This window comes from Lonchura striata, chromosome 1A, assembly GCF_050655825.1.
Source record: "Lonchura striata isolate lonStrDom1 chromosome 1A, ASM5065582v1, whole genome shotgun sequence".
NCBI lineage: Eukaryota > Metazoa > Chordata > Aves > Passeriformes > Estrildidae > Lonchura > Lonchura striata.
The window spans coordinates 25,451,802-25,464,045 of NC_140741.1; the positions used below are offsets into that span (position 1 = coordinate 25,451,802).

A 12,244-nucleotide genomic window follows, 5' to 3' on the forward strand; every position below is an offset into this window, starting at 1 on the left:
GCACATGTTACACAAAAAAGCTTTCTAAAAATATCTGTGGTTGAGGACAGTGTTAAAGCAAAATTTACTCCCTTCCCACTTAAAAAAACCCAGTAGAAGAATGTTATACCCATAAAGCTAGGTCTCCACATAAGTAAATAGAAACTTGTTATATGTATCCCAGCTCATTAGCATTTAAAATAGTCCTTTAAATTAATTAATTTAAATATTAATAGTACCTGTGTATGAGGTGGATAACTCATCTCAATGGCTGAAAACCAATGGTCAGAAATTGCATCACAAAATGTTTGAGGTTTTTTCAGCAGAAATATGGGACCTTGTAAGAATACCCACATCTGATTCTGGGAGTATGTCAGGGGTGTGTATGAAATATCTTTAAACCTGGCTGCTCTTGCATTTTGCTTGAGTAGCCTGATGTGATATTTCGTGCTGTAGTTGGTCTCCTTTTGTCATTATCTAATTCACAAAAGAAGTTTGCTCCCACTCTTTCACAACCACAGATAGATAAGAGATGTGGCTCAAGCAGTGAATTTCATACATAGAAGCTGGGGACATTAGGAATCTAAACCAGTTCTCAGATGACTTGCAAAAATGGTATCTATTGTTTGGCTTTGTGCCAAAATACTTTGGTCTTTGACTTTGTTTTCTCCTAAAGAAAAACATGGACTTTTCCCCCTTTGCACTTCTACAAGAAATTCTTGACACATCCAGAATATAAACAAGCCCCATGAACATAAGCTAAATGATTAAGAGATGAGACGCAGAAAGAAGTTTTCCAAAGCCTTTCTTTTAATGTGAGTTTTGAATAGAAGACAAAACATCAGCAACCTTCACAGAATCACAGAATCTGCTAAGTTGGAAGGGACCCACAAGGATCATCAAGTCCAGCTCCTGGCCCTGAAGCAGGACCATCCCCAAGAGTTACACCATGTGCCTGAGCATATTGTCCAAATGCTTTGTGAACTTTTTTAGGCTTGATGCTGTGACCACTTCCCTGGGGAGCCTTTCCAGGGCCCAACCACCCCCTGGTGAAAAACCTTTTCCTGATATCCAACCCAAACCTTCCCTCACACAACTTCAGGCCATTCCCTGGCTTCTGTCACTGATCACCAGAGAGAAGAGATCAGTATCTGCACCTCCTCTTCCCCTCATGAGGAAGTTGTACTGCAGTGAGGTCTCCCCTCAGCCTCCCCAGACCAACTGATCTCAGCCAGCCTCACATGGCTTCCCCTCAAGGCCCTTCACCATATTTGTGGCACTATTCTGGATGGTCTCTGATAATTTAATGTCTTTCTTGTGGCACCCAAAACTGCCCCCAGCCCTCGAGGTGAGGCTGCCCCAGTTTAGAGCAGGACAATCCCCTCCCTTGCCCAGCTGGTGATGCTGTGCCTGATGCCCCCCAGGACAGGGTCAGCCCTCCTGGCTGCCAGGGCACTGCTGGCTCTTGTTCAGCGTGCCATAGACCAGAACCCCCAGCTCCCTTTCCATGGTCCTGCTCTCCAGCATCACATTTCCCAGTCTGTCTGTACATCCAAGATTGTCCCATCCCAGGAGCAGAATCCACCACTTTCCATTGCTGAACTTCATACACCTGGTGATTCCTCAGCCCTCTGATTTATCAAGGTCTCTCTGCAGGGCCTTCCTGCTTTCAACGGAGGCAACAGCTCCTGCCAGCTCTGTATCATCTGTGAACTTGCTTAGTATTCCTTCCAGTCCTGCATCCAAGTAATTTGTGAAGATTTTGAAGAGCACAGGGCTGAGAATGGAGCCCTGTGGAACCCCACTAATAACAGGTCCCCAGTCTGATGTCACCCCATTCACTACAACCTTTTGTTCCTGATCTTTGCACCCTACTCAATTTTTTAGCTGTTGAACATTGCCCTTAAATAAACTAAATCACAGTTATATTTTTGTAGTCTTCAGTGAAAAAGGGAGGTAGTTGTGCTTTTCTGTCCTGCTTACTGGTTCCATGAATCTGCTGGTGTGCAGATATATTTTGAAAGCTTTGAATTATACACTGATTGTTAAATGAGAAGACAGCCAATATTGAGTATCGTAGCTGTAAGTGCTATTTGGAGTAGTTAATCACTCCTTTTGCATTGATATTATATATTTTTGTCCCACTTAGTGTCAACTGATACAAACCAGCATCCATGACACTGAATTACTGAGAAATAATTTGGTAGTGAATTAGTATAAATTTTCTTTACAAGGAAAGTGATTATTTCTGTTACACATTAAGCTTTTAAAAATGTTCTTAATACTAGATAAAATCTCACTATGTATGTTTCAGGAAAAGCTTGACTGTCAGGAGTGTGTTTTCATTTCTGGAGACTGACATGTCAGATTCTTGTGCCCTAGGCAGTAACTTGAAATTTTTCTGTAACAGATTTTTTCTGGGTTTGCAATGAAATAGCTGCTTACTATGTCTTCTAAATCTATCTTCTATTTCTTGAAAACTTGAAAACAAGAATTAAATTATTTCTTTTTACTCTGCAGAGATGTCAGGGGGTAGGCTTAACATTCATTTATTTCTACAAAGTAGTGATGGTGAATATTACATGTAAGTATGTATTTGTGCAGTAGCTCTCAGTCTGAAGCCTGTGATGTCTGGTCTATTTTTAGGTGTATAAGCAACTCTTACGTTCCCTGTACCAGAGACATTAACTATATTTGTTAGGGACCAGAGATCCATAGCCTGAAAAGCACTGTGTCCAAGGAAACAAATGTGCAGAAGTTGCCATCTGTAGGTCTAAATGGCTTCATATAAACTGCTTGAGGATGCAACCAAAAACCAGGGTGAAATCTCATGCATTCTCCCTTTTCTTCTGCTACCCACTAGTTTGCCTCACTCTCTGCTTTCATTCAAGGAGTCCAATAAAACCAAGCAAAATATCTTCTCTCCACTATTCCAAAGGACCATGCCCTTATCTTTCCTAATATCCCTCATAAATTCCATCTTCTGCTATGGGATATATTTGAATAGAGAGCTCAGATTTTCTTCTTTCTCTCAATTTTGTACTATCCACCTCCAGGTGGAAATACCTCCATTATGTCTGTAAACAGCCAGCATATGATTAAAGCCATCACAATATGAAATAGCAATGCTTATCACAGCTGCTGAAAAGATAGCTTCTTCATGCTTTTAGTAGCCAGTTTAGTCCTTGACAGTAACTTATTTTCATTTTGTTCCTTCTGTTGCCTTGAAGTCTTAGGACTAACCTTGGATTTTAGGGGGAAGATGACATCAGTACCAAAATGAACCTTTTGCTTACTTTGTAATTCCCACAGGCAAAAGATATATGAAATATTTCTCACAAATGGCCTGAACCCAAGTGTCTCCACAGCAACTTGCTGTGCTGGGTAGTCCTGTTCAACTGGCTCTTTTGCTTCTACCTTCCCATGGAGCAGGCAGGCAGGTGGATGCTTCCATTTTTCTTCATTGAGAGAGGCTTTCAGGCCCCTGCTGTCTTCAGAAGAAAAGTCAGAGATCCTGAAACAAGTTTTCATGAGGACAAAAATTCACCTAGACACCTGGTTCCCCCTGAGGGCCACAGCTGGTCTCTGTAATGAGTGTTTGAATATGTTGTATGTGTACCTATGATTTCCAAGAGTTCATGTGTTCTTCGTGTTTGTCTTCTCAAGGAACTGAGCTGGTTTTCCTGATGCATGAAAACAGATAGTGACATACTACTCTTTCCTTAGATAAACACGCATACATGAGAAAAGACAGAGGGAATAGAAATAGATAAACAAATGCACAAAAATGGTAAGCATAAATATTGCAGATGTAGATAGGGGAAAAATATATGGCAGGCAGATCTCTAGAGAAACAGATGGATAGCCCAGAGCAATAAGCAGTAGCTGTCTATGAAAGATAGGCAAATGCAGTGGTAAATGACTCGTGACTCTTCAAAATTTAATTTGCCATGAAAGCCCATCATGAATGATGCAAAGGCAATACCAAGTAGAAAACTAGGTTTTCTTCTTAACCTATGGGATGGAAAGTTATCTGACGGGTTACAATAAGCAAACATGAATGCAGATACGCAAAGATATCTCAGCACTTGACAGTTCTAAAAGTTTATTGTCAAACCAAATTAGCAGAAATCTGCCACGTATGGGCAGGCAGAACAGCAGGCAAGATGCTAAAATGTCTGCAGTGAAATCATTGCCTTTCATGGCATTGTTACCACCATTTCCTTCCCCTTGACCTCCATTCACTAGTTCATAAGATATTAAGATGTCAGCAGTCAAAAGCAACTGCTGGGAAAGTTTGAAACCACCTTATTTACCACTTAGTGTCCTTCCTACTTAATTTGCTGGCACCTGTCAGTTGTGGTGTGCCTGAGAAAAGGGTAAGGACCATTTTTTTTCCTCTGTAGAGCTTAAAGAACACTTTTAAGCACTATTCCCAGACTCTGATAAGCAGACTACAGTTGAGGTTGTAACAAACATGTGGAATCAAGATAAAGTAACCAGAGAAGTCTGACTTTGATATGCTTGTGGAGTGCCTCTAGGGAAGAGTGATGTAAAGAATTGTACAGTTACATGTAAGTGCTGGTCTTCAGAGACCTCCTTGCCCTCAGTTTGAAACCCCTGCTCTCTATTCACCTTATAATATTTTAGTCTGGGTAGATGAAAACCTATAATGTGCAAGTTTCCCACAATAGGAGATGTGAACTCTTTTGTGCACAAGATAACTGAATCTTCCCTCAAGGTGATGCCTCCTGATTCAGCTACCAGCTCCTCCTTTTTGGTCATTCTGCCTCACATGTGGTTAGTGTGTCAGAGCTTTGCTAGATTGTCCCATTTAAATGTTTTTAAGTTAAATATACATTTCTATGTGCGCAGTGCTCAGCCCTTGTTGGTAATATACAAAAAACTGTGAGGTCAAGTCACACTTCCGAGTGGGAAATCCCACAGCTCTTCAGACAATATTATCCCTCTCTGTCCTTATTCCACTGCATGCCATCAGGCCAGCTTACAGAGATCCCCCCTCCTCTTAGCATTTAGTCTTGCCTGATGTCCTCAGGGAAGCAAGGAATTAAATTGAATGGATTTCTAAAAGAAAATCAAGGGAGCCCTCCTGCTGGAGCTGAATAAAGTTGAGACAGCTCTGGCAGCTACATGTCTTCACTTTGCAGGGAGCTGTCAGTAAGCTCTTTAAAGTTGGGGAACTTATGCAGGGAAAACAATTGTGTGTGTCACTTGTAATCTACGTGCGCAAATTGCACCATGTTGAAAGCAAGAAAATTCATTTTTATTTATATAAATAGATCTGGTAGATTTCATTAAGATTAGGTCAGACTGTGGAGTTATCACATAGGCTTGTTTGCACTTTTTGTTAATCTTCATTTGCAAATGCTGATTAGTGCCACAAAACTCTCTTGCTGTTTATTGTAAAAGCCTTCTCTTCTTCCTGTCAGAAAGTCTCAGGAGGAGGGAGAAGGGAGGGAGGAAGAGAAAGAAGGGGACTTCAAAGCCAGTAGCCAGAACCAGAAAAAACATGAAAGTGGATTTACTTGAATCAGGAAAGGAGGAAGGAAGGACAAGAGAGAGAAACTCTTGTGCTGTCTTAACATCCTGGATGGAGCAGGCCCAAGCAAGACCTCCTGATGATGAAAGAGTGGTGCAAGAACAGTGCAGATCAGTGGGTCAAAGCACGAGGGACATAGAAACTACTGGAACTGGGCAAGTGGTACTTCTCCTCTGCTTTCCAGTGCATGCAGTTCTTACATCACTCTGACAGTAATATACAAATCTGTCCTGGTGGCCCATCAGATGATGTTGTCTGCCTGTTATTTGCAGTTTGCTCTTCTCCCATCCTCTCCAGAAAGAAATGGTGAATACTGAGTACACTGTGCTATTTTGAAATATTTCTGTTGGGTCACTAAGTTTTGTGCTTTACATAGACTGACATCTACACTGCCGCAATCAGCTAGACCTCAGATTTTAAGAAAAGGTTTATAATAGATACCACTCTGTAATGGGTACTTGTTCATAGTGCTAATTCCTCAGGTAAATCTGGGGCTCTGGGATGAAAAGACAGAGAGATGGAAGGCTGTGTGAAAAGGAGGAAGAAACAGAATGGAAAATCCAAAAAAGTGTGAGGGGTATTGAGGAAGGAGTTCAAGTAGGGCCATGACTGATGCTGGAGAGGTCAGTACATGTGTATGCACAGTACAAGTGCATGCAAGTGCCCTCACACCAGGGCTGAAACTCAACCCTTGCCCAGACAAACTTACCTATATTTTTTTCATTGTGTTTTGTTCTAGCCTATGCTTCATACCATGATGTATCAGAATCCCGTAAGAATCACAAACAGAAAAATCCTCTCTCTTTTTTTTGTTTTTTTAGCAATCCTTTTCTTTCCCACAGATACTCCTTCATATCTTCATTTAAATACTGACTGCTCTTCCAACTGTTTCCCAGCAGGATCTGGTAACTAGGTCAGGTTTTTTAGCACCTAATTCTTTTACCAAATACTGAACAAATACATGAAGGTATTCAAAGTACAAGAGGGGTGTGGATTTGCATAGTCAGCACTCAGGTTCCCCCAAGCCTCATTCTAGAATAATGGCCCTGGATTGCTCTTCAGTGACAGAACCCATTACTGCATGGAGGAAAAATAAAACTGCTTTCCAAAGATCCCAAGGGTAGAGACTGTGGGAAGCATGTGCAACATTTTTTCAAAGAATGTATTCACAGCATTTTTTTTCTTTTATGAGTAATATGCTAGAAGAAATTGTAAGTAACAATACAAAATTAAATTTTGTGAATGTGCTGAGGGGTAATCCTTAGAGAAACCTTATCTATCTTGAGTATTCAAACACATCAAATTGCTGGGCATGATGGCAATTACTGCACTGCATATATTCAATTTGCTCTTGTATATACAATATTATCTTCCGTAAGGAATGGCAAACTGCAGAACGTATTTCAGTAAACACTATTCTGAGTAAACAGAAATGTCTTGAGTGTGCACTTCTGTGCATAATAATATACCAATGAAATACTGCTCTGACAGAGCTGTTGAGTGTCAGGGAAATCACATTCTGTGAGAACTTCTTCAATGTTAGAAGGTTCTTCTTCACAGACTGGGAGACACACTCTCTAGTAGTTCTGATGTTTCCTAACCTAGGGTGAGAATGCTTTTGTTCAGGTAAATTAAAGAAAAAATGAAAGCAGTTCCATTATCCTTGTAGAGACTATGCTACAAGTTCAGAGACAGCCCAATCCACCCATATATACCCATACTGAGGCATGTATACATATGCACTTGTCTGTGTGTGTATATATATATACACACACACATATATATATAGGACTAAAATCCCGTGTCCCCTTATATTTCAGATTAATGTCCCAACATGCTGAAGGTTGTGTAAGCCCCAATAGCCCCCATTATTTGTGTGACTTATTACAGGAGCATATTGTTGGCTATCAACCAAATACACCCATCAAGCTGGATATGATCTGCTATATTAGCATTGGAGAAGCTGCAGAGGAGAACCAGCATTCAGGCCTGGAGCAGAACAGGAATATTTTGTATAAATTCTTGTCAGAACATGCTGATTCATCAGAATGAAGCTTTTTGCAGAAAAAGGCTAGCTCCTCTGGCATTTTCCTTTGGCATAACATGTCGTCTTCTTTTCAATTAAAATGTTTTATTTAAGAGGTCAAGATGGCCTTTCTGGTTTAGAGCAGAAAGTAAATTATAGTTTAAAAATGGGGAAAATTACACATCTATTTAAAAATGCAGTATTTTGAAAAGTTCAGGAGAGATCCATTCACTCATCCAACTGACACATGGAAAACTCAAATACCAGCATCTGTCTCACATGAGGTGGGATTCTTTGTAACCACTATCACCAATTTGCATTATGTTATTCAAATTCTTTTCTTACTCAACTGCACATGGCTCTCTAGTCATAGTACTCTTCTACCTGTGTTTTAGCAGGACACCTTCCTCTCAGCAGAAGTTCTGCACTGTATGGAGTGATTTTTCCAGCACTAATTCAAGAGCATAAGCATTATGGGCATCATGCCCCCTTTTAAATGGTACCCAAGTATTAAGGAAAGAAAACACATGTTTGTTTTCTTGAACATACAAGAATGTGCAAGAATACGCACATATATCTTTGGTTGCTTGTCTTTTTCTCTTGGCTTCCTCCTCTCCTGCACCTCATGGATGTTATGTTGAAAGGTTTTTATAGAAAATTCTCTACCAGTACAGATTAGTTAAACTTCATTGTAATCAAGACATCTGCAGTTCTTTATATCAGTAAAGAAATTGTTCTGGTTTATGATTTTTGTTTTAAAGGTTTGTCTTCCTACTGCTGCTATCCAGGCTTCCCAGCGTGAAACCACTCCCCTTGATCTTTTTGATGCTGCTTCACTGTGGAGGCCAGAAAGCCAAGGATTCAGTCATGGAAGAGATGCTAGTTTTAATTTTTAATTGTAGTGCAGGGAACTGAGAACACCTGCAAAGTCAGGAGTGCAGTGTGTGAGAGGTGCAATTCCAGCTAAGGTGGATTGAGGAGGTGTAGTATGACATTTCCAGCAGACAGAATAGCCTTCATCTGAAGAGACAATAACTTCTTGACACACTCTAACTCAATCACTTATGATTATCTGACTCTACCCTTGAGCAATAAGGATAAAAGGCTCTTCTTAAATTGATTTAAAGTCTACATAAAAAGGTTGCACCAGTTCAGTTAAATTAATTTAAAACCTGATTATTTAAATCAGCACCACTTCTGTGTGCAGACAAGATCTAAGTGTTATGCTTTGTGGATGTAGCAAGTCCTACTGAAGGTACTGAAATGGCCAATTTTCCTCACATTCACCCTCCCCTGGGACTGAGAAAGGAGTTATAAAAGATTGAAATTTGGCTTTCTTGGGCACTTTCCTATTCAAGATATTCCAAAGAGCTTTTCAGTAATAAGCTGGATGCTGGTGCTGCAGGGAGAGCATAGACAAACACAGAGGCTGTTAATTCAACAGCAGTGGCTCCAAAAGAGCTATGAAGGTTAAAGTCTCTATTACTAAAACAGAGGCTGTTGGCAATCTGCCTTAGAAGTCTCTTCTCTAGGACACCCCTGTGGATGGCCTTCATCCTGATGAGCCTGAATTGCCATCTGACACCAGATGCCATTGCAATATTCATGTCATTCTTCAGGAAGCTGTGCAGCAAGCTTACATGCATGGAATGGGTCCTGGGACATTAGGGGAGGGCACTCTGAAGGTGGCCAAGAATAGAGCCCTCCTGGGAAGAAGCACACAGGGAGACAGAAGCCAAGAGACCAACTAACATTGCTGAGGGCAAGTGAATATGTTATGTTTTTTACCAAATTAAAGCTTCACTGAAGAATTTCAAACCTTTTTTCTTGGGTTGCCTTAATGCCTGGCATCTAGACAGAGACTGAAGGCTGCTGCTGGGTATATAAACAGTCAGAACCAGCCTGCAGTTGTCACAAACAAACACAAACACCATTGCATCACCTGGAGGCATCCCAATTAAATGGAATCCTCATCTTCACCAAGCCAGAGTTAGCACTATTAAATGTCATTAGGCTTAAATTAGGTTTGCTCCAAGAGATGTCCTGAATAAACAAATTTCCTGATTAAGTCCAAGTGACATGTACTTTAATAAACTCTGTAACCACACTCTTGCACTTTTGCTAGTTTTTTTGTTTCCTTGACTCTAACTTTCTGATTGTGAAAGCATTCAGCCCATGGTTAAACCCCTAAGTGCAAAAGCTCTGCATATACAAGTCCTTTTATTTTTGCAATGTCATTTTCAGATTTTATTAAAGGAAAGAGAGCTTGTTTCAAAAATCAGGTCCTTGGTAACGTAGGAAAAATGGTATATGCAAAGCTAAAGCTAACACAGCTGATTAGAGAACCAACTATAATATTCTGGAGGCTACAAGGTATTGAAGGGATGAGTGCAGATTGTGTAAAATCAACCACAGAAATATGAGGTACTTTTAAGTTTCCTGTTAGAGATCCTGCTTATTCCCTCACAACAAGACTGGGATGAGCTCAGCCTGACTTTCTGTATAGATGTTCAGGGATGCCCCAGTGTGACTTCTCTGCTCTGCTGATCCTTTCCTTTCCCTTCCTCTACATCTGGTTGCAAATTACTGAACGAGAAACTTGAAAACTTCTGGCATTCAGCCACTGAAACTGTATGGATTTAAAGCGTTTCAGTTAATGTCTTGAAAACATTAGACAAATGTCTTGGTTTAAAGGACAGATGTCTGCCAAGGAAGGCAAGAACCTCCAAATTGTTATGTGTAGTGAACATTATTCGTGCCATTCCTTGTATGAAATATGTAATATTGGATACTTGTTAAATTATGTTAGATTATGTTTGTATTAGAAGCCCTCCCTGCCCCCCCACCCTCGAAGGCGAGACCTGGTGTATATTGGAACCAAATTTACAAGTAAAAGGATGTGGTTCGGCCAGGAGATGGGCCATGTCTGGAGAGATACCGGGGACCCCAGGCACTGATCATCGTATAAACGACCCGAGATGGATGTCACGGAAATCCTTGGGCAGATACATGTGAATGCAGCATTCCCGTAAACTTCATCAAGGGATTCAACAATTCCAGACACTGAATTGTTCTTCCTCATCACCAAAAAAGAAAATCTTATTAACCTATGGACTTTGAATGGAAGAAAAGACTGACTGCCGAAATCTTGGCCTTTTCCCTATAAAAACCGCTTGTGCCAGGATGGAGGTGTGTGGGCATGGAGGAAAACCTCTGCTGAGGCTGACTCCTTGTTGCACACCCAGGGCTGACCCCGGGCTCGGCTCTGTGCTTTCCTTGTGGCTGGCTAGATAGAATTTGATTGCAAAATAATTAATTTATGTTTTTCATTTTAATTTGGCTGGACAAATTTTCATTTATAACAAAATTATTATAACTTTAAAATTAAGGGTATTTCAGGCCAGAGGTATGGGAAAAGGAATAACATTCTTTAGCAGTGTGTAGGTGTGTAACAGGGCAGACACAGAACCGCAGACCCGGGCGCTGCAGTCGGCGGGCCGCAGCCACTTTCCCTCCGGTGCAGTTCCGGCCGCGGCCGCCAGGGGCGCTGCAGGCCCCCGCAGGTCGGGCGGCCGCGCTGTTTTCCCGCGCCGGCAGGGGGCGCTGCGGCGCGAGCCTCAGGCGGCGATGGCGGAGGCGGAGGGAGCAGCGCCCCGCCCCTCACGCCTCCTCAGCGCCTGGCCAAAATCTCACCCTTCCCAATGGAAAAACACCCAGGTGGTAGCCCAGCCAGCTCCACCCTTCCCTCACCTTGGCCATTTCTTTGGTCTCTCTTAAGTACTGGTCGTTTTTGTCACTTAGCAACAGATGGGACAACATCCCATGAGAGAAAAAAAAAAGCCAAAAGGGAAAGTCCTTCCCCCCCAGCAACAAATATAAAAGATCAGGTCTTTCTAAAAAATATGCTCAGTGTCAGGAAACTGGAGAACAAAAGCTTTTCTCTAGCAGTACAAGAGGACACAGTTTGGGAATAAGACTCAGGGCGACACGAGAGATTTGTGTGAAACAGCCAGACAGAGAGAGGACTTGTTACAGGCCCAGGTAACTCATCATAACATTTTCTCTCACTCTTTTTGTGCAAGATACACTACTAGCTCCAGAGCACCTCACTGATGAATCCATGAATCAGTTCCGCTGCCTGATCAGCTCCAGCTCATGGTACACCTGTACGCCTGTAACATCCTAGGGACAGGACACAGCCTGGAGGTGCACAAAGCTCCGGGGAGGAGGAAAACGTTACTTAACTCCTGACGTTTGAAGATAACTGGCAGGCCTGCCACCCTGAATGAGTTACCTGAAACTAAGAAAGTGTGCAAGCAGAGATAAGGAAAAAGAGATAACAATTAGCATGGGGGTTAAGCACCAGAACGGATCTTCCAGAGAGAATGTGCAATCTCCATCCTGACAAATTTGCAGGCTCTGACCTGCAATCTCAGACAAACTGCTGCTCTGAGCAGCACAGAGGAGCTGCTCACCTGAATATCCTGTGGAGACTCCTTTTACACTGCATGAGGCCCAGCCCAGCTCCTCCAAAGCTCCTCCAAGGGTGGAAGGTGAGTACAGAAAATAGGTTAAAAATAGGTTAGAAAAGGTTGTAAAACAGTTGAAAATTGTTAAGCATGCGCTTTTAGTTTGGTTATGGTAAAAGAGGTTTAAAGGGTAGTTATAAGAAATATGGT

The 12,244-nt window shown here is 41.7% G+C and overlaps 1 long non-coding RNA gene across 1 annotated transcript in view; it reads left to right on the top strand.

Annotated features, from left to right (window-relative positions):
- LOC110483838 (uncharacterized) overlaps positions 1 to 11,038 on the top strand; it is a 62,264-nt gene extending 51,226 nt beyond the window's left edge. Inside the window, exons 2-3 of the long non-coding RNA XR_002467636.3 lie at positions 6,382 to 6,444; positions 8,327 to 11,038. This is a non-coding gene — a long non-coding RNA (uncharacterized LOC110483838). The remainder of the gene's footprint in view (positions 1 to 6,381; positions 6,445 to 8,326) is intronic.
- Positions 11,039 to 12,244: the final 1,206 nt, after the last annotated feature.